A 21,985-nucleotide genomic window follows, 5' to 3' on the forward strand; every position below is an offset into this window, starting at 1 on the left:
AGTTCAGAAGTTCTTTATTGTTTTTATTGTTTGTATTTTTACTTCATTCTGGTGCACACAGTGTATCACACAGCTGGGGAGCAAATAAACCGACTGTATTCTGAAGAGAGCTGTTATGAGGCCGTGTCTGTGGTAAAGGAGGACGATATAAATGCGGATTTCAGCCACTAAGAAAAACAACAGACTGCAATCACAGCAGGACACGTTACAATCGGCCCTTTGAGGGCCACAATATTGCTGATGTGGCCCTCGGTGAAAATTAGTTTGACACCCCTGATTTAGGTGGTGGATCATTCTCAGTACTGCACTGACATGACACTGATATGGTGGTGGTGAATAGTCCACCGACCAAACACCATCCAGCCAACAGCGGCCCGTGGGCAGCGTCCGGTGACCACCGATGAAAATCTAGAAGACGGCCGACTCGAACAGCAGCGATAGATGAGATGAGCGATCGTCTCTGACTTTACATCTACAAGGTGGACCGACTAGGTAGCAGTGTCTAATAATAATAATAATAATAATAGAATTTTATTTATAAGCGCCTTTCAGGTCACCCAAGGACACCGTACAATAAGGTACGTAAAAACAGATGAATACAGAGAACACAGAAGAGCACAACAAGCCAAAGAGACCAGGAATAAAAAGAGTACAGAGATTAAGATAAAAACTATGAACTATGGAATGCAGTCCTAAAAAGTACTTTTTTAAAATTTTTAAAAATTTTAAAAATATACGGGATGTCTGAAACAGATGCACTCCTAAAACGACCTAAAAGCAAATCAATGCAAAAACACACACACCGGACAGTGAGTGCAGATTAGAGAAGCCGAATCCCGGACTTTTTTGGAGATTTCAAAAGGTCTCAAAAAGAGGACGTCTGGGAAAAAGAGGACGTATGGTCACCCTAAATAAATGTGCTCAGGAATTGAAAGTAAATGCTGTCAGAATGTTGAAAATATGAATATGAATTGTTCCTCTAAGCCGGTAAGCCACCTTAACAATAGAGCCACCTCACACCTACACAAAAACCAGATCTTCAGAACACAAGAATTTAAAGAACTAAATATATTTTCTTCCTTCCTTCTGAACATGATTCATTCCAAAATCACCTGTTTGAAATAACATCATTATTTAGTTTTTTTTTTACCTCATCCCTTTACCTTGCCAACTTTTTTAGAGTGTGTTGTAATCCTGAAATACATGTACACTGATCAGCCATAACATTAAAACCACCTCCTTGTTTCTACACTCACTGTCCATTTTATCAGCTCCACTTCCCATATAGAAGCACTTTGTAGTTCTACAATTACTGCCTGTGGTCCATCTGTTTCTCAGCATGCTTTGTTAGCCCCCTTTCACGCTGTTCTTCAATGGTCAGGACCCCCCACAGGACCACCACAGAGCAGGTATTATTTAGGTCGGGGGAGTCAAACTCGATCCGGCCCGCCACGTCATTTGATGTGGCCCGCGAGCGAGAGCTTAAGCGACTGTACGATTGTTGTGATGGTTCGAGTCGTTACAGAGACGCACTTATAAGTTAATGGGACTCCTGCGCCTTTAAGCAGCAACCGGCGACATCGTAGTCATGGCAACTAACTTTGACCTTGAACTTTGTGACTTTTACGGCAAAAGAACGCGTGTAGTAATGTAAACAATTATAATAAATATAAATAATTATCTTGTAATATAGTACCAAAGCATCGTCTGTAAGTAGTGGCGTTTATATTCTCAGTTGTTAGTAAATGTTTAGTGAGTATATTACAGCGTTTTAGTTACAAATTAAATACAATTGTTACCGTTACTATAGCAATTAGTATCTTTACACAGAATGCTAACTCGTTAGTGCTATTTTACGTTTGGTTAAATCTCATATTGTACCAGATGTAAGTTCAGAAGTTCTTTATTGTTTTTATTGTTTGTATTTTTACTTCATTCTGGTGCACACAGTGTATCACACAGCTGGGGAGCAAATAAACCGACTGTATTCTGAAGAGAGCTGTTATGAGGCCGTGTCTGTGGTAAAGGAGGACGATATAAATGCGGATTTCAGCCACTAAGAAAAACAACAGACTGCAATCACAGCAGGACACGTTACAATCGGCCCTTTGAGGGCCACAATATTGCTGATGTGGCCCTCGGTGAAAATTAGTTTGACACCCCTGATTTAGGTGGTGGATCATTCTCAGTACTGCACTGACATGACACTGATATGGTGGTGGTGAATAGTCCACCGACCAAACACCATCCAGCCAACAGCGGCCCGTGGGCAGCGTCCGGTGACCACCGATGAAAATCTAGAAGACGGCCGACTCGAACAGCAGCGATAGATGAGATGAGCGATCGTCTCTGACTTTACATCTACAAGGTGGACCGACTAGGTAGCAGTGTCTAATAATAATAATAATAATAATAGAATTTTATTTATAAGCGCCTTTCAGGTCACCCAAGGACACCGTACAATAAGGTACGTAAAAACAGATGAATACAGAGAACACAGAAGAGCACAACAAGCCAAAGAGACCAGGAATAAAAAGAGTACAGAGATTAAGATAAAAACTATGAACTATGGAATGCAGTCCTAAAAAGTACTTTTTTAAAATTTATTTATTTATTTTATTTATTTATTTTAATTATCTATTTTTTTCCCACTTTTTCCCCCCAATTTTTTATCCCTATTCTAGTCATGTTCAATTACCCTGATTGTGTCCTCTGTACTGATTCGACCCCTCCGGCACACAATCGGTACAGCCTGCATTTTTCACCCGCACGAGCCGAGATCATACGCCGAGAGACGCTGCGCACGGAGGGTCACGCCCCCCTCGACGTTATTCCTCAGCCCTGTGCAGGCGCCGTCAGTCAACCGGCAGGGGCCGCAGTCGCACCAGTTATGAGGACCTATGCTCCGACTCTACCCCCTAACCCTGAACAACAGCCGAACGTTGTTCACACTGCCGCCCCAACCCGGTCGGAGAGGCAGAGCTGAGTTTCGATACGATGCATCTAGCGTACTTTACCGCTGCGCCACCTGAGCGGCCAAAAGATGAGTTTTTAAGTGTTTCTTAAAAACAGATAATGAGGAGCTCGTGCGGAGGGAAAGTGGCATAGAGTTCCATCATTTAGGACCTGCCACACTCTGGTCTGGTTGATGGAACGGACAGTAAATGGGCATCAGCAGACCGGAGTGAACGTGCAGGACAGTATGGAGTGAGGGGGTTGTGTGTTCCCAGGGTTTAGTGTTGCTGCTGAATTCTGAACATACTGGAGTTTTTTTTTAAGCTGCTGGAAGGAAGCCCAACCAGCACAGAGTTGCAGTAATCCAGTCGAGATGTAATGAATGCATGAATAAGGGTTTCAGCCACAGGGTCAGTGAGAGCCTCCAGGGAAAGTGTAGAGTCTAAAATCACACCAAGGTTGCGAACCTGGGTCACTGAGGATGTGATAAAACCTGGGAAAGATAGCGTGGGGTGAGCAATTCTCTTCAGAATGGAAGCAGAAACAATGAGAATGGCTTCAGATTTGCTCCTGTTTAGTTTGAGGACATTTCTGGTCATCCAGCTGTTGATATCGGCCAGACAACTGACCAGAGAGTCAGGAGGCAGAGAGTCAGAGGGCTTAGCGCAGATATAAATCTGAGTGTAATCTGCATGGCACTCCCACTGTCGAATGATGTCACCAAGTAGGAGTAGATAAATGATCAAAAGAAGGGGGCCAAGAACCGAGCCCTGGGGGACACCAGAAGAGAGAGAGAGAGGACATCAGACCTAAAGCCACCTATCGAGACAAACCGTTGCCTACGGGTGAGATAGGACTGAAGCCATGCTATTGCCATATCAGTTATACCAGTCCAGGTCTCCAATGCAGCAGTAAGATCGAGGAGAATGAAGACGTTGACTAGACCGCCAGTCGACTGCCAGAAGTTTCCGTACTGGAGTTATAGCGGGCAGTTTTAAGCCGATAGAGTGGACAGTGAGTGGACATAGTATTTAAAGACTCCAGCACAACACACACTAACACACCAGCACCATGTCAGTGTCACAGCGGTGCTGAGAATGATCCACCACCTAAATAATACCTGCTCTGTGGGGGGTCCTGACCCTTGAAGAACAGCATGAAAGGGGGCTAACAAAGCATGTATAAATAGATGGACTACAGTCAGTAATTGTAGAACCACAAAGTGCTTCTATATGGTAAGTGGAGCTGATAACATGGAGTTTTAGTTATATCTAAAATATCGCCTAGACATCTGAGCAATCTTAAAGCTAATTATTAGAAAACGAATTAATTAATTAATCATTAATAACTTACATCAGTTCGTTTCTTGAGGTCGGATGTGTAGATTTAAATCCCAATATTCCCGTTTCTTCAGGTGATCACAAGAGGCACTTCTCTTCACCATACGAACAGTCCTTCAGTTCGACATACTACAACATGACATAAGACATATGACCGCGGATGATTTCGTCACCACCGTCGTTCTATGGCACCGGAATAGCGGGCGTGGTCACTGTCGCTTTTTCTGTATGCGACGTGAAATCATTCTTATCATGTCTGACATGCCTGGAGTTGGGTGTAAATAAAATGCAATAATCGCTGCTGGAGAACTTGTGTGCACCATAATATACATAATATACATAATATACACAATATACACAATATACATAATATATATCATATACATAGCGGCTCCCTGATGCCCGCAAGTCAGATAAAATCTACCGGAATCTAGAACGAGCGGCCAAGAGCGACACAAACGTGCACGCAGGCGACACAGACTTTATTCCCCGATCGCGTGTTAAATCCGTTATCTGATATACAATCTAGCGCACTATGTAGGGAACATAAATCCGTTATCTGATATACAATCTAGCGCACTATGTAGGGAACATGAATCCGTTATCTGATATACAATCTAGCGCATTATGTAGGGAACATAAATCCGTGATCTGATATACAATCTAGCGCACTATGTAGGGAACATAAATCCGTTATCTGATATACAATCTAGCGCACTATGTAGGGAACATAAATCCGTGATCTGATATACAATCTAGCGCACTATGTAGGGAACATAAATCCGTTATCTGATATACAATCTAGCGCACTATGTAGGGAACATAAATCCGTGATCTGATATACAATCTAGCGCACTATGTAGGGAACATAAATCCGTGATCTGATATACAATCTAGCGCACTATGTAGGGAACATAAATCCGTTATCTGATATACAATCTAGCGCACTATGTAGGGAACATAAATCCGTTATCTGATATACAATCTAGTGCACTACGTAGGGAACATAAATCCGTGATCTGATATACAATCTAGCGCACTATGTAGGGAACATAAATCCGTTATCTGATATACAATCTAGCGCACTATGTAGGGAACATAAATCCGTTATCTGATATACAATCTAGCGCACTATGTAGGGAACATAAATCCGTTATCTGATATACAATCTAGCGCACTATGTAGGGAACATAAATCCGTGATCTGATATACAATCTAGTGCACTATGTAGGGAACATAAATCCGTTATCTGATATACAATCTAGTGCACTATGTAGGGAACATAAATCCGTTATCTGATATACAATCTAGCGCACTATGTAGGGAACATAAATCCGTTATCTGATATACAATCTAGCGCACTATGTAGGGAACATAAATCCGTTATCTGATATACAATCTAGCGCACTATGTAGGGAACATAAATTCGTGATCTGATATACAATCTAGCGCACTATGTAGGGAACATAAATTCGTTATCTGATATACAATCTAGCGCACTATGTAGGGAACATAAATCCGTTATCTGATATACAATCTAGCGCACTATGTAGGGAACATAAATCCGTGATCTGATATACAATCTAGTGCACTATGTAGGGAACATAAATCCGTTATCTGATATACAATCTAGCGCACTATGTAGGGAACATAAATCCGTTATCTGATATACAATCTAGTGCACTACGTAGGGAACATAAATCCGTGATCTGATATACAATCTAGCGCACTATGTAGGGAACATAAATCCGTTATCTGATATACAATCTAGCGCACTATGTAGGGAACATAAATCCGTTATCTGATATACAATCTAGCGCACTATGTAGGGAACATAAATCCGTTATCTGATATACAATCTAGCGCACTATGTAGGGAACATAAATCCGTGATCTGATATACAATCTAGTGCACTATGTAGGGAACATGATTAATTATGTAATATACTATCTAGTGCACTATGTAAGGAACATGAATCCGTGATCTGATATACAATCTAGTGCACTATGTAGAGAACATAAAACTATTATCTAGTACACTATCTAGTGCACTAAGTAAGGAACATAAATTCATATCTAAAATACTATGTAGTGCACTATGTAGGGAACATAAATCTATTATCTTGCACACTATCTAGTGCACTATGTATAGAACATTAATGTGTTTGTGACGCGAACAGTTAGCTTAGTAGCTCAGTTAGCAGCTCCTAAAAGTTCTGTTATCACCCATAATCCTTTGGTGTGTGCGAGAGTTTTTTTTTTTTAGCTTTTTGGGGTTGTTTTTGGGCTTGGGGGGTCGGGGTCGAGGTCCGGGTCCGGGGGTACGTCCCTGAAATGAGTTTTTGCAACTTGGGATGTCTGAAAATATCCGAGTAAAAGTAAAAGTATGCATTTTATTTAGGATATGTAATGGAGTAAAACTGAAAGTGCATAATAGTGTGCAGCACTGCATAAGGGCACGCTGGCTCGGTGGGTAGCACTGACTCCTCACAGCAAGAAGGTCCTGGGTTCGATCGGTCCTTTCTGTGTGGGTTTCCTCCAGGAGCTCCGGTTTCCCTCCCACAGTCCAAAAACATGCAGTCGGGTTAAATGGAGACACTGAATTTCCGTATAGGTGAATGGGGGTGTATGTGTGTGTCTGCCCCGCGATGGACTGGCGTCCTGTCCAGGGTGTTACTGTGTGCCTTGCGCCCATTGAAAAGCTGCCATAGGCTCCAGCACACAACAACCCCCCTTTTTCTCCCCCTGTAGCGCATCCAATTGTTCAATCTGCATCGTGCCTCCTCCCTGTCTACGCCGAACTCCGCAAGCTAACCAACATCCCCTCCGAAACACTGGCAGCAGCCGGATGCAGCTTTGCCACCCACACATTGATGAGTTTGGCGCCACCTAGCGTTGCATGCGGAGAGACGCACCCTAAGGGCACTCTTTCCTCATCTCTTATGTAGGCGCCTCTTAATCAGCCGGCAGAGAACGTAATCGCATTCTGACAGAGAGAGACCCACCCGCTCCGGTCTCCAATCCCACCCCCCCACCTGAACAACAGGCCAATCGTTGTTCATATAGCCGCCAAGCCTTCGACCGGCTAAAGGCAGAGCTGGATTCGAAACGACGCACTTTCGAAGTCCAGCTCTGGTTGCAGCGCGTGATTTTACCGCTACGCCACCTGAGCGGCTAACAGCACGGCCTTTTCACACCACAACGTATGTTTTGTATTAGGAATTTTAATTCGCTACATTTTAAATAACATCCGTTACTGAGTAAAAACGCAATGCTGCAGTGAATTCCGCGATGGGGAGTCGGATCTTTTAGCTCGGTTCCTTTTAAAGAGCCTTATATACAGTATATACTGTATATATATATATATATATATATATATATATATATACTGTATATATATATATATACAGGGGTTGGACAAAATAACTGTGCAGGCCATGGGAGATGTTCAACTTCACTTTCATGTTCATCAAACCAATCTTTCACCAGTCTTGCTGTGTGTATTGGTGCATCGTCATCCTGATACACGGCACCGCCATTGGCAGTGACGCGCCCATCTAGCACAAGTATTGGGCCAAGGGAATGCCATGATATGGCAGCCCAAACCATCACTGATCCACCCCCATGCTTCACTCTGGGCATGCAACAGTCTGGGTGGTACGCTTCTTTGGGGCTTCTCCACACCGTAACTCTCCCGGATGTGGGGAAAACAGTAAAGGTGGACTCATCAGAGAACAATACATGTTTCACATTGTCCACAGCCCAAGATTTGCGCTCCTTGCACCATTGAAACCGACGTTTGGCATCGGCACGAGTGACCAAAGGTTTGGCTATAGCAGCCCGGCCGTGTATATCGACCCTGTGGAGCTCCCGACGGACAGTTCTGGTGGAAACAGGAGAGTCGAGGTGCACATTTAATTCTGCCGTGATTTGGGCAGCCGTGGTTTTATGTTTTTTGGATACAATCCGGGTTAGCACCCGAACATCCCTTTCAGACAGCTTCCTCTTGCGTCCACAGTTAATCCTGTTGGATGTGGTTTGTCCTTCTTGGTGGTATGCTGACATTACCCTGGATACCGTGGCTCTTGATACATCACAAAGACTTGCTGTCTTGGTCACAGATGCGCCAGCAAGACGTGCACCAACAATTTGTCCTCTTTTGAACTCTGGTATGGCACCCATAATGTTGTGTGCATTGCAATATTTTGAGCAAAACTGTGCTCTTACCCTGCTAATTGAACCTTCACACTCTGCTCTTACTGGTGCAATGTGCAATTAATGAAGATTGGCCACCAGACTGGTCCAATTTAGCCATGAAACCTCCCACACTAAAATGACAGGTGTTTCAGTTATTTTGTCCAACCCCTGTATATATATATATACATATATATATATACATATATATATATATATATATATACATATATATACAGTGTATCACAAAAGTGAGTACACCCCTCACATTTCTGCAGATATTTAAGTATATCTTTTCATGGGACAACACTGACAAAATGACACTTTGACACAATGAAAAGTAGTCTGTGTGCAGCTTATATAACAGTGTAAATTTATTCTTCCCTCAAAATAACTCAATATACAGCCATTAATGTCTAAACCACCGGCAACAAAAGTGAGTACACCCCTAAGAGACTACACCCCTAAATGTCCAAATTGAGCACTGCTTGTCATTTTCCCTCCAAAATGTCATGTGATTTGTTAGTGTTACTAGGTCTCAGGTGTGCATAGGGAGCAGGTGTGTTCAATTTAGTAGTACAGCTCTCACACTCTCTCATACTGGTCACTGAAAGTTCCAACTTGGCACCTCATGGCAAAGAACTCTCTGAGGATCTTAAAAGACGAATTGTTGCGCTACATGAAGATGGCCAAGGCTACAAGAAGATTGCCAACACCCTGAAACTGAGCTGCAGCACAGTGGCCAAGATCATCCAGCGTTTTAAAAGAGCAGGGTCCACTCAGAACAGACCTCGCGTTGGTCGTCCAAAGAAGCTGAGTGCACGTGCTCAGCGTCACATCCAACTGCTGTCTTTGAAAGATAGGCGCAGGAGTGCTGTCAGCATTGCTGCAGAGATTGAAAAGGTGGGGGGTCAGCCTGTCAGTGCTCAGACCATACGCCGCACACTACATCAAATTGGTCTGCATGGCTGTCACCCCAGAAGGAAGCCTCTTCTGAAGTCTCTACACAAGAAAGCCCGCAAACAGTTTGCTGAAGACATGTCAACAAAGGACATGGATTACTGGAACCATGTCCTATGGTCTGATGAGACCAAGATTAATTTGTTTGGTTCAGATGGTCTCAAGCATGTGTGGCGGCAATCAGGTGAGGAGTACAAAGATAAGTGTGTCATGCCTACAGTCAAGCATGGTGGTGGGAATGCCATGGTCTGGGGCTGCATGGGTGCAGCAGGTGTTGGGGAGTTACATTTCATTGAGGGACACATGAACTCCAATATGTACTGTGAAATACTGAAGCAGAGCATGATCCCCTCCCTCCGGAAACTGGGTCGCAGGGCAGTGTTCCAGCATGATAATGACCCCAAACACACCTCTAAGACGACCACTGCTTTATTGAAGAGGCTGAGGGTAAAGGTGATGGACTGGCCAAGCATGTCTCCAGACCTAAACCCAATAGAACATCTTTGGGGCATCCTCAAGCGGAAGGTGGAGGAGTGCAAAGTCTCAAATATCCGCCAGCTCCGTGATGTCGTCATGGAAAAGCATTCCAGTGGCAACCTGTGAAGCTCTGGTAAACTCCATGCCCAGGAGAGTTAAGGCAGTTCTGGGAAATAATGGTGGCCACACAAAATATTGACACTTCAGGAACTTTCACTAAGGGGTGTACTCACTTTTGTTGCCGGTGGTTTAGACATTAATGGCTGTATATTGAGTTATTTTGAGGGAAGAATAAATTTACACTGTTATATAAGCTGCACACAGACTACTTTTCATTGTGTCAAAGTGTCATTTTGTCAGTGTTGTCCCATGAAAAGATATACTTAAATATCTGCAGAAATGTGAGGGGTGTACTCACTTTTGTGATACACTGTATATATATATATATATATATATATATATATATATATATATATATATATATACACAGTATATATATATATATATATATATATACACACCAGTGGCGATTTCTCTAAGACTGCAAGGGAAGCTCAGCTTCCCCTAAAATGTCAAAAATTAAATGGTCAAATATGTACAGTTGTGTTAACATTTCATTGACTACAAATGCGTTAGAACACGTTCATCTGGAAGACGAGTTCGTTCAGAATAAGCTACTTATCACAAATCGACTGACTCGAACTTCTCATACGTTCCCGGAGCATCGATGCATTTGCCCGCAGAAGCTGAGCGTCTCTTCACTTCTATGGGCTGCATGGAAGGGTTTTTTTCATCGCTTCGAAACTCGCCGGTCATTGGATAAATGCCACGATTTTGTCCCGCCCCCGGACGCTGAGCGTCTCTGGGGGTGAATGGAGCTGTGGGCGGGTCTGGATCGGTCGAAAGGCTGAATCCCGTTTTGATTGACAGCTATTTTGAGATCTACACCGTCACTTAATCACTGGGAGCTTCAGTCCCATCGCGGATTTTGCGAGTGAAGTCGAAAGACAAACTGCAACCCATTTTAGGCCATTTTCTTGAAAAGGAACGGAGGGCAGAATTAATAAATTTACAAATTGGATGACGTAAGCCGACAACGAGCTTCCCCTCTTTGAAAGACCAGCAGCCGCCACTGATATACATATATACAACGACTCCCAGAAGCACGACTCGGTTCCTTTATTTCAGTTTTCAGTAGAATCGAATCATTCTACGACACATTACTAATGGTTATACAGTTTGAAAAAGTTTTATGGGACTAAAATGACACATGACACATCCCTAAATGTTTTAAATGTTGTATCAACATGTTTTTTCTATTATATTTTAATTAAAAACAACTATTGTAAGATTTATATCCACTTGTCCTGTTTGCATTACACAGGACCCCCTTCCTGTTAAAAAGTAACTAAGTAACGTTTACTCTGAGTATATTTTAAATGAGTTACTTTTTACTTGAGTACTCTTTCCACCTCTACAGCGCAGCCTTGTTTTCCTAACTGCACAATGACCGGAAGTGTGCAGATTAACATATACAAATAACACAATAATAAATAACTAATAAATAACTCAATTCTATCTTTTAATCCTTAATTGATTTTATTTTTAGCTTTTTCTCCTTTTCCTTTCATATTCGCTTATTATTTTTATTCATAGCAGCAACTCATTCGTCATGGGACTACTTTTTGGCGGAAGGTATTGTCAATATTAAAGCATATTCAATATGAAATTCAGGGCTTTTTTGATTTATTTTCTTTATTTATTTTGTATAAACTGTTGTATAAAAGCAATAGAACACTTGAGGTCGAGTGTTATCGCGAATAACATCACGGCTGTGATGATCTACTGTACTGTACTCGCCTTCAGATCGTGCCTGCGACCGAATCACAGCCGCGATGTTATTCGCGATAACGCACTCCCTCTCGTGTTCTATTGCTTAAATAACTACTCGGTTAGATTATTGTAATGCTCCTCTAACTGGATGCTCTGGTAGATCCATGGACAGACTCCAGTTGGTTCAAAATGCAGCAGCTTGAGTGCTTGATCATATCAGTCCTGTTCTATCATCTGTACACTGGCCAGTTGGCTGCGGAAGCATTGATTACAAAATACTTATTTTACTAACTTATAAAGCGCTACATGGTCTGTACCGCAGTATCTGAGTGAGCTTATTGAGCACTACAACCCGGCGCGTCCTCTTCGTTCACAAGATGCAGGGTTACTTGATTAACGGCGTCCCCTCGAAGTCCGAGGATAGATCTCCAGTGCGATGCTTGCATATTTTTCACAGGCGATTGTAAGAGCTCGAGGTTGCCGTGCTCTTTCCTTCCTCCGTTGTCGTCTCGCTTCCACATCCGCTCTTCTGTTGGGCTTCAAAGAGTGTAACTCCTCCACAGAGGTCTTTCTTAAGGCGATGCTTCCCAGGTCTTGGGGTTTCAGTGGGGCACCGAGGGGTGGCTTCCCCGATGCGAGTTCACCCAAACAGGATCCGTCGTCGGAGTCGATCTCCTGACATGCGAGTTACGTGGCCCATCCACCTGGAGTTGATGTTTCATGATGGATGCTTCGAAGCTGACAGAGGAAGCTCTTTCCAGCACGGAATCATTGGTCACATAATCATCCCAGTTGATGTCGAGGATGGCTCGCAGCTTCTGTTGGTGGAACTGCTCCAGCTTCTTCCGATCTGCTCGGTAGAGGGTCCAGGTTTCACATCCATACAGAGAACAGGATGCGACGACGGCGTCGTAGACCATACGTTTTGTTTGATGGGTCAGATCCTTGTTACGGACCTTGTTCTCTACGTCCTCAGATGATGTGCACTGGGTGGACAGGATGCTGCCGAGATACGGGAAGTGGTCCACACATTCTAGGGTCTTCTCGTTGATTGAGATGTTGAAGTCTGGTAGGGAAGTCCCGGGAGCCGGTTGTGCCAAAGCGTGTGTATGCTGCGTCGAAGTTGTTGACTGATCTTTGTAGGTCTTGTGACTGAGTGGGTTGGTGCAGCGTTGTCGTCTGCATATTGCATTTCCGTGACTTTGAAGGTGGAAACCAGGCTTCTGGATCTCAGACGGGACAGGTCGAATAGTCCTCCGTCCAGCCCGTATCTCATTTCAATGCCAGGGTTATTGGGTGGTATCTCATACATCGTGGCGCCAAGGTAGGTGGCAAACAAGGTAGGTGCAAGGACACGTCCGTTTCATTGGGAATGCAGGGTTACTTATAGTTCCAAGAATTAAATAAAATCACGGCTGGTGGAAGAGCATTTTCTTACAAAGCTCCACAACTTTGGAATAACCTTCCTGCCTCTGTTCGGGATTCGGACACAGTCTCAATAGTTTAAGTCTAGACTGAAAACATATTAATTTTCTCATGCTTTTGATTAGGATAGACAGAGGCGCAGAGCTTGGGGGTTCTTGTTCACAGAAACCTGTGGTGATCAGGGATGTTGGGTTGCCGTCGTCCTGCCTCTCTTGTCCGATCACTCAGGTTTGATGACGGTGGGGAGGTGAAAGCCGTCATGACGTTGTTACCCGCTCGCTCTCCCTTTTACTTATGCTGTAATAATTAGGGCTGCCGGAGCCTAAAACTCTCAACTCGATTTTGACATTTTTAACTACAGTTCCTGTTGTTTTACCCCGAGGTGGTTCTGATGAAAACCTGTTTACCTGCCCGAGGTTAAGGAATGAAGTCGAGACTGCCGTGCGAACAATTCTGCTCCTGCCGGATGTGACGCGACCTGGCGTGTTTGCACCAAGAATGTCAAGAACTCACTACAGACTTTATTACAAACTGGACTGAATAATAACTCTATTATTATTCATTTATTTATTTATTATTGCTAGTTATAACTTTTAGTTTAATTTAATTCTGTGTTTGTATGATTTGTGTAAATCTTATTCATTTAAAGTATCCTCCAGACCACCCAAGAAGAACGGGCCTTGCTGAGTCTGGTTCCTCTCAAGGTTTCTTCCTGTCATTTTTTTTTTTTAATATATTTTTTCCCCTTTTCTCCCTTTTTTTAGGGCCGCCAATTGTTCGATTTGCATCGTGCTTCCTCTCTGTCTATGCCGAACCCTGCCCTGACCGAGGAGATCGAAGCTAACCCCCATCCCCTCCGAAACATGGGCAGCAGCCGGATGCATTTTTGCCACCCACACATTGATGAGTGTGGCGCCACCTAGCGTTGCATGCGGAGAGACGCACCCTAAGGGCACTCTTATTCATCTCTGTGTAGGCGCCTCTAATCAGCCGGCAGAGGTCGTAATCACATTCTGACAGAGAGAAACCCACTTCCGGTTCTTTGTCCCGCCCCCCAACTGAGCAACCGGCCAATCGTTGCTCACACAGCCACTTAGTCTCAGATTCGATACGATGTATCTGGAATCCAGCTCTGGTTGCAGCATGTCTTTTTACCGCTGCGCCACCTGAGCGGCTTGTCTTCCTGTAATTTTCAGGGAGTTTTCCTTGCCACAGTCGCCCTCGGCTTGCTCAACAGGGGTTTTTGTGTCTGTCGGTCCTGGATTTTGTAAAGTTGCTTTAAGACAATAGCCGCATCCAGAATTGCATACTTACAGAGTACGTACTAGATTGGAGGAAGTATGCACTACTTGGCCGGTAAAGAGGTACATACTTTCAGTACAGAAGTATGCAGTATGCACACAACACCGCTACGTACTACATCCGCCATCTTACCAACGTCAAGTGAAGACGTGAGGACGTGATGACGTAATATCACCATAGTTACAGACTCATTACAAACCCCACTCGCTAAAATTTTGGATATTTATCGTCTTTTTGTTATTTATTCAACTTACTTACTTGTAAACAGAGGACTCTCTGTTTTCCGCCATTTTTCTTGTTTCTTATTCCGCTTCGAACGCCTACGCAGCTCCAGTTGCATTATGGGATACATTAGCGGACCGCAAGTGTGCAGCGTTTGCATACTCGAACATGGCTGCCCAAGAAGTAGGTCATCCGGGTACTTCTCGCGTACCTCTTTATGTATACTATGTATTCGGACATACGAACCGCTCTCGCGTACTCATTTCGCGTACTATTGAGTATGGAAGTATGCGATTCCGGACGCAGCTAATGTCTATTGTAAAAAGTGCTATAGAAATAAATTCGACTTGATTTGACCACTGCAGACCGGGAACACCCCATAACAGCTGCAGTTTTGGAGACGCTCTGGTCCTCTGGTCTGGTAACACATCAACTTTGATGAGGATCAGATGTTTACTTGCCTAATATATCCCCCCCCCACTAACAGGTGTCGTGATGAAGGGATGATCAGTGTTATTCACTTCACCTGTCAGTGCTTATAATGTTATGCCTGGTTGGTGTATAACGTTACCATCCAGAAGGTAGGAGATAATTGGATTGGCTTCAGTTCCCAACCTTCTATTGTGTCCAGCGTTCCCTTAGGCTAGTTTAGGTATAAGCCCTTTGTGTAAAGAAGTTTCTAAAGAAGTGTAAAGAAGTGAAACCAACCACGTCTCTATATTTTGGATATAAACGTCCAAAACTCTACATGATGTGCATTATAATTGAATAAAAGCAAGAGCTCGTTCGGTAATACTTACAGCAAGCGATAATTCCTTCCTTCCAGCTGTCGTTGTACGGTGGCTTTATCGCTACGATGTTCTCCTAGATAAAACACAACAATCCCTCCTCCTGGTCACAATCCATTTGTGAAAGCACCTCTGTATTGTCTTGCTTGACAAAAGGTTTCTAAAAGTAATTTGGAATTTCCAAGTTTCCCGGGGCTGCGCTTAGTGATTCGGGAGAAACCGGATCCGTTACCCTGTGACCCTGACCAGGATAGACTGGTGGTAAAGATGACAATGAATTTTGTTTCAAAATTCTCCACAGATTCTTAATTGGGGACAGGTCACCCACCCGTACCCTCTCCTTCCTTAGCCATGCCTTTGTCTTCTGCGTCAATGCTGCCATCACAGAAGTGTGAATGACCTTTGCCGTGGGCACAGACACGCCCCATATCCTGACACACCCTGGTCTTTAAAACGAAAGGTCTGATGGCCGCTCAGGTGGCGCGGCGCTAAAAACACACGCTGGAACCAGATCTGGGATCTCGAATACATCGTATCGAATCTCAGCTCTGCCTGCCGGCTGAGGCTGAGCGGCCACATGAACAACGAATGGCCTGTTCAGATATAGGCGGGACTAAGCCGGATGGGGTCTCTCTCTCTCATGACTGGTGCAATTACGACCTCTGCTGGCTGATTGATGAGAAGAGAGTGCTCACAACGCTGAGCTGCACTGCACTCGTCAAAGTGTAGGTGATAAGATGCATACGGCTGCTGCCCACGTGTCGGAGGGGGCGTGGGTTAGCTTCGTTCTCCTCAATCAGAGCAGGGATCGGCATTGGTGAAACGGAAGCATGACTCAATTGGGCAATTGGACGCGCTAAAAAGGGAGAAAATGCATGAACAAAACAAAAAAATAAATAAAACAACAGGTCTGGAGTACTGATTCGTTTGACCACGATACACGTTTCCACTGTGTGACGGTCCATCCTAGATGCTTCTGAGCCCAGAGAAGTCGACGCCGCTTCTAGACATGGTTAACATAAGGCTTCAAATACGTACCTGTCCAGGCATTGTGCTGGACTGTGGACAGACAGATGAAAGACGGGATATATGGACACCCCAGAGGTTTACTTATTTCCCCATGGTACTGTTTAAGTGTACACACCCACCTTAGTCTCCGCCTCCTTTCCCTGATTCGTCCCTGTGTCGACCACTCCCAGCCGTTCCTTATGTCTGGCCTGATTTTCATATATGTATATGGGCTGTTCATTGAATCATGAATCGGAATCAGAATCGGAATCAGAATCAACATGTTTATGATCCAGTCTGAATTCCCTTTGTGATGCTGTCTAATAATCCTTGTTCATTTGCTAACTGTATGTTAGTAGTTTAGTGATTAGAGAAGCTTAGTCTATTGATAATAAATCGCCTAGAATGTCTCGGGGGGGGGGGGGGGGGGGGGGGTGGATCCTCATCCTTTGGGTCCAATTTGAACCATACTGATTGTTGGATTGGCTAAATATAACACCACAGGTCGCCGCCCTCCATAGTGGTCGCAGTTTTATTACCACTATTGTTTAATTGGTCTGTTGGGGAACAGGAGGCTGGAACAGCAGCGAGAGGACCAGGAGGCTGGTATACTTGGAAGGTACAGCGAGGGAACCAAGAGGCTGGGATTAAGGCAGGTGGAACTGGTGGGGACGAAAGGAAACTGGAGTGGAGTATAGTGGGGCGTGGGAAGGAAGATCCAGGTGAGGGGAAGGAGCTTGACGACCAGGGAAAAAACCAGAAGAGCTGCTCTCTGTAGTAGTGGCATCAACAGAAACAGGGGAAGCTTGGCGTCAAGAGGAAAAAGGGGTGAACAGGTAAAATCAACAGACGATCCGGCCACGAGTGGAGAAGAACCAGGAGCTTTTAAAGGCAGAGTGATGAGGAGCAGATTGGAAGCAGGTGTGTATGATTAGCAATGAGAGATCAGACTTGAGGAACATTTAAGAGAGATGAAACCTTCATTAGATAAGACTTAAGGAACATCAAAGGGATGGACGTGTAGATCAGACTTGAAGAACAGAGGGATCAGGACTTGACAGACTTACGTGGGACTAACTTGAACCGGCGAACTTGATGAAACGGGCTAAGCCAACAGAGACCCGGTACTAACTTTAGCAGATGGAACCATGGATGAGACATCACAGCAAGGCATGAGGACCCCCGGGGCCAATGGGCTAGTAACAAGGCATCAAACAGAACGGATCCTGGATGGCTCACATCTCCGGTGGGCACTGTAGGCCGGACAGCTCCTCAAGTAGGCACAGGGAGACGAAACAGCGTCTCCCATGGGCACGGAAGGTTGGGAAAACTCTCCTACACAAACCTGTAGGGGTTTCTTCTTGGAAATGTGAAACAGGGGAAAGCTTGGCGTCAAGAGGGTAAAAGGGTAAACAGGTAAAATCAAGTGGAGAAGAACCAGGAGCTTTTGAAGGCAGAGTGATGAGGAGCAGATTGGAAGCAGGTGTGCATGATTAGCAATTAGAGATCAGACTTGAACATCAGACTTGAGGAACATTCAAGAGATGGAACCTTCATTAGATAAGACTTAAGGAACATTAAAGGGATGGACGTGTAGATCAGACTTGAAGAACAGAGGGATCAGGACTTGACAGACTTACGCGGGACTAACTTGAACCGGCGAACTTGATGAAACGGGCTAAGCCAACAGAGACCCGGTACTAACTTTAGCAGATGGAACCATGGATGAGACATCACAGCAAGGCATGAGGACCCCCGGGGCCAATGGGGTAGTAAACAAGGCATCAAACAGAACGGATCCTGGATGGCTCACATCTCCGGTGGGCACTGGAGGCCGAACAGCTCCTAAAGAAACGGCGTCTCCCATGGGCACGGAAGGTCGGGAAAACTCCCCTACGCAAACCTGTAGAGGTTTCTTCTTGGAAATTGGCATCAAGAGGGGAAAGGGGTAAACAGGTAACATCAAGTGGAGAAGAACCAGGAGCTTTTGAAGGCAGAGTGATGAGGGGCAGATTGGACGCAGGAGTGCATGATTAGGGAGAATCCGAGGCAGTTCCCTTCAGCTACACCAGATGTCGCCAAAGCTTCCCTGGGACTCCCGACACCCAGATACGTCCATGCAAGCAGGGCAAAACCAGTTATTTCCAAAGATTTGCTGTCGAGTGGGACTGGGATCAGGGCATAGTTTCCTTTATATAACAGATTTATTACACCTGTTAGCAATGGTTGTCTATATATAGACACATATGTCAACTAAAGAAGACAAGGTCCTGAATGTTGACTCATTTCATGTTGGGAAGTTGTCGAAAGAGAGGCCAAAGGTTGACGGGAGAGGGAGAAGGCAGGAAGAGTCCCATCTGCCCCATCTGCAGGAAAGAAGCTAAGAAAAGAAACGAAACATTTACACCTCTTTAACGAAATCTACTAGGGAGCCAGGTGGCCTGTAGCCAACGATGAGATGAAAGTCATTGGGTAACAAAAACAGTGAATTAAAAAGACGAAATGCGGAGATCTAAAAGGCTAACAGATGCAAACTGGCACTTCCCGGACAGGAGCGAACATGTACCGCCACCCCTGATGTTCTCAGGAAGTAGAAGGAAGCACAAGCAGAGGCAGGAGGATAGGCCAGCTGGTCTTACCGAATTTTGTCCAGAACGCAGTGTTTCAGTTAAAACCAGGATGTCAAGGGACAGTCCCAGAGCCCACCTACCACCACCGTTTTACGAGTAGGTTACTGATAACACAGTCTTTGTGGTATGACCAAAGACGATAATAGGCTATACGGACACATAGTCGAGAAGCATCATACAACCCCAATTCCAATGAAGTTGGGACGTTGTGTAAAACATGAATAAAAACAGAATACGATGATTTCCAAATCCTTTTCAACCCATATTCAGTTGAATACACTACAAAGACAAGATATTTAATATTCAAATATTCAAATAATGTGCAAGTTACCCATGCCATGGGCACTAACACACCCCCATACCATCAGAGACGCTGGCTTTTGAACTTTGCGCTGATAACAATCCGGACAGTCCTTTTCCTCTTTGGCCCGGAGGACACGGCGTCCATGATTTCCAAAAACGATTTGAAACGTGGACTCGTCAGAACACAGGACACTTTTCCACTTTGCGTCGGTCCATCTCAGACGAGCTCGGGCCCAGAGAAGCCGGCGACGTTTCTGGGTGTTGTTGATATATGGCTTTCGCTTTGCGTGGTTCGCACTTGTAGATGGAGAGGCGAACTGTGTTCACTGACGATGGTTTTCTGAAGTGTTCCTGAGCCCATGTGGTAATATCCGTTACAGAATGATGTCGGTTTTCGGTCACGGGCATTCGATGTTGGTTTTCGGCCCTGCCGCTTACTTGCACGGATTTCTCCAGATTCTCTGAATCTTTTGATGATATTATGGACTGTAGATGATGAAATCCCTAAATTCCTTGCAATTGCGCGTTGAGAAACGTCGTTCTTAAACTGTTGGACTATTTGCTCACGCAGTTGTTCACAAAGTGGTGAACCTCGCCCCATCCTTGCTTGTGAACGACTGAGCCTTTCGGGGGTGCTCCCGTTATACCCAATCATGACATTTACCTGTTTCCAATTAACCTGTTCACCTGTGGAATGTTCCAAACAGGTGTTTTTTGAGCATTCCTCAACTTTCCCAGTCTTTTGTTGCCCCTGTCCCAACTTCTTTGGAACGTGTTGCAGGCATCAAATTCAGAATGAGTGAATATTTGCAAAAAAACAATAAAGTTTATCCGTTTGAACATTAAATATCTTGTCTTTGTAGTGTATTCAATTGAATACGGGTTGCAAAGGATTCGCAAATCATCGTATTCTGTTTTTATTCATGTTTTCGCACAACGTCCCAACTTCATATGCGCCTGCAAAGCTTGTGTAACTGGCGGTGGGTCTACTTCACCCACATCTGGATTAACAACTGAATCGGAATAATTCGTAACCCCCGTCTGTTCATCTTTGCACTTTGAGCAGGGTGAATTAAAGGGCGACCCAACATAGGCTGTCCTGTATGGGACCCCATGGCCCTCTGGTTAAAAACCACTGTGTTATCCTAATGGCACAATGTGTATCACCAAATGCGCCAATATTAAGCCATGTGACTCTCTAGTTCACATATATTCACACTGGTTATTAAGCAAAAGCATGACAAGTTAGCCTTGAATGTATAACAATCATATATTTTTGCAAATTCTCATTCTACAATTAAAAAAACTAGAGCTATGCATACAAAACCAACCTGGATCGTCTGGTAAGCATCCAGCTTTCCAGGTTTACACAGAATATGTACAAAGTTCTATGTATTTGTGTACAGAATTGCTTGTTTACACAATGTAGCGTCCAGTGAGCGGCAGTTTTGCAGGTGAAAATGGCGTAGAGGCTACAGATGCGTCTCGGAATACAGAACATGTTAAACCTTGAGGCATATGGGCTACACTTTGACATGAACAGAACGACTCCATAGAACCAACCTGGGGGAAAAAAGCCATTGTGTTGATAATGTTGTGGGGATGCTTTGCTGGTTGAATTGCTATAATTAAAGGAAGCACAAATTCTGATCTCTATACCAAGTCCTTCATGAGAAGATTCAAAAATTGGCCCTTAATACAAAGTGCAAGTGCAACGAAAGAGCAAATCCAAGCGGTTCTTACTTAAATTTGGCAGATATGTATATGTATATATATATTAGAAGACTACAATTGTTTTAAATCTCTTTGATTACTGCCCGTATATAGAGCTCCGGGCGTCACGTGACTCCTTCTGTCTAAACCTGGGAAACTTGAGAGCGATAACAAATGAGCTGGCGAACTCTATACAGCAAGACTTAATGGATTGAACATCGCTGGTGGCTATGACGCCCCCGGGGACAGCGTTCCTGCGACGTGAGGCGGCAACGAATTGCGCAATCCCTGCCAAACTGTCGTCGCTGGTGTCCGACCAGGCATAACATTATGAGCACTGACAGGTGAAGTGAATAACATGGGCTATATTAGGCAGCAAGTTGGGCGAGCGTGAGGATTTGAGCGAGTTTGACGAGGGTCAAAGCATCTCGAAAATTGCAGCTCTTGTGGGGTGTTCCCGGTCTGCAGTGGTCCAAGGAGGGAACAGTGGTAAACCGGCGACAGGGTCATGGGCGGCCAAGGCTCACTGATGCACATTTATTGCTGATGATCCGACAGACGAGCTCCTGTAGCTCAAACTGCTGAAGAAGTTCATGCTGGTTCTGATAGAAAGGTCTCAGAATACACAGAGCATCACAGTTTGTTGTGTATGGGGCAGCATACTCGCAGACCAGCAAGGGTACCCATGCTGACCCCTGTCCACCACCGAAAGCGACAGAGCAATGGAAGAAAGTGGCCTGGTCTGACGTTCTGCTGGGAAACCTCGGGTCCTGCCATCCATGTGACACGTACCACCTACCTAAGCACTGTTTCAGACCATGTAAACTCGTTCATGG

At 44.5% G+C, this 21,985-nt stretch overlaps 1 pseudogene; it reads right to left on the reverse strand.

The window, feature by feature from the left end:
* LOC134328691 (NACHT, LRR and PYD domains-containing protein 3-like) overlaps window positions 1-21,985 on the reverse strand; it is a 1,194,473-nt pseudogene that overhangs the window by 290,689 nt on the left and 881,799 nt on the right.

Source organism: Trichomycterus rosablanca, chromosome 15, assembly GCF_030014385.1.
Source record: "Trichomycterus rosablanca isolate fTriRos1 chromosome 15, fTriRos1.hap1, whole genome shotgun sequence".
NCBI lineage: Eukaryota > Metazoa > Chordata > Actinopteri > Siluriformes > Trichomycteridae > Trichomycterus > Trichomycterus rosablanca.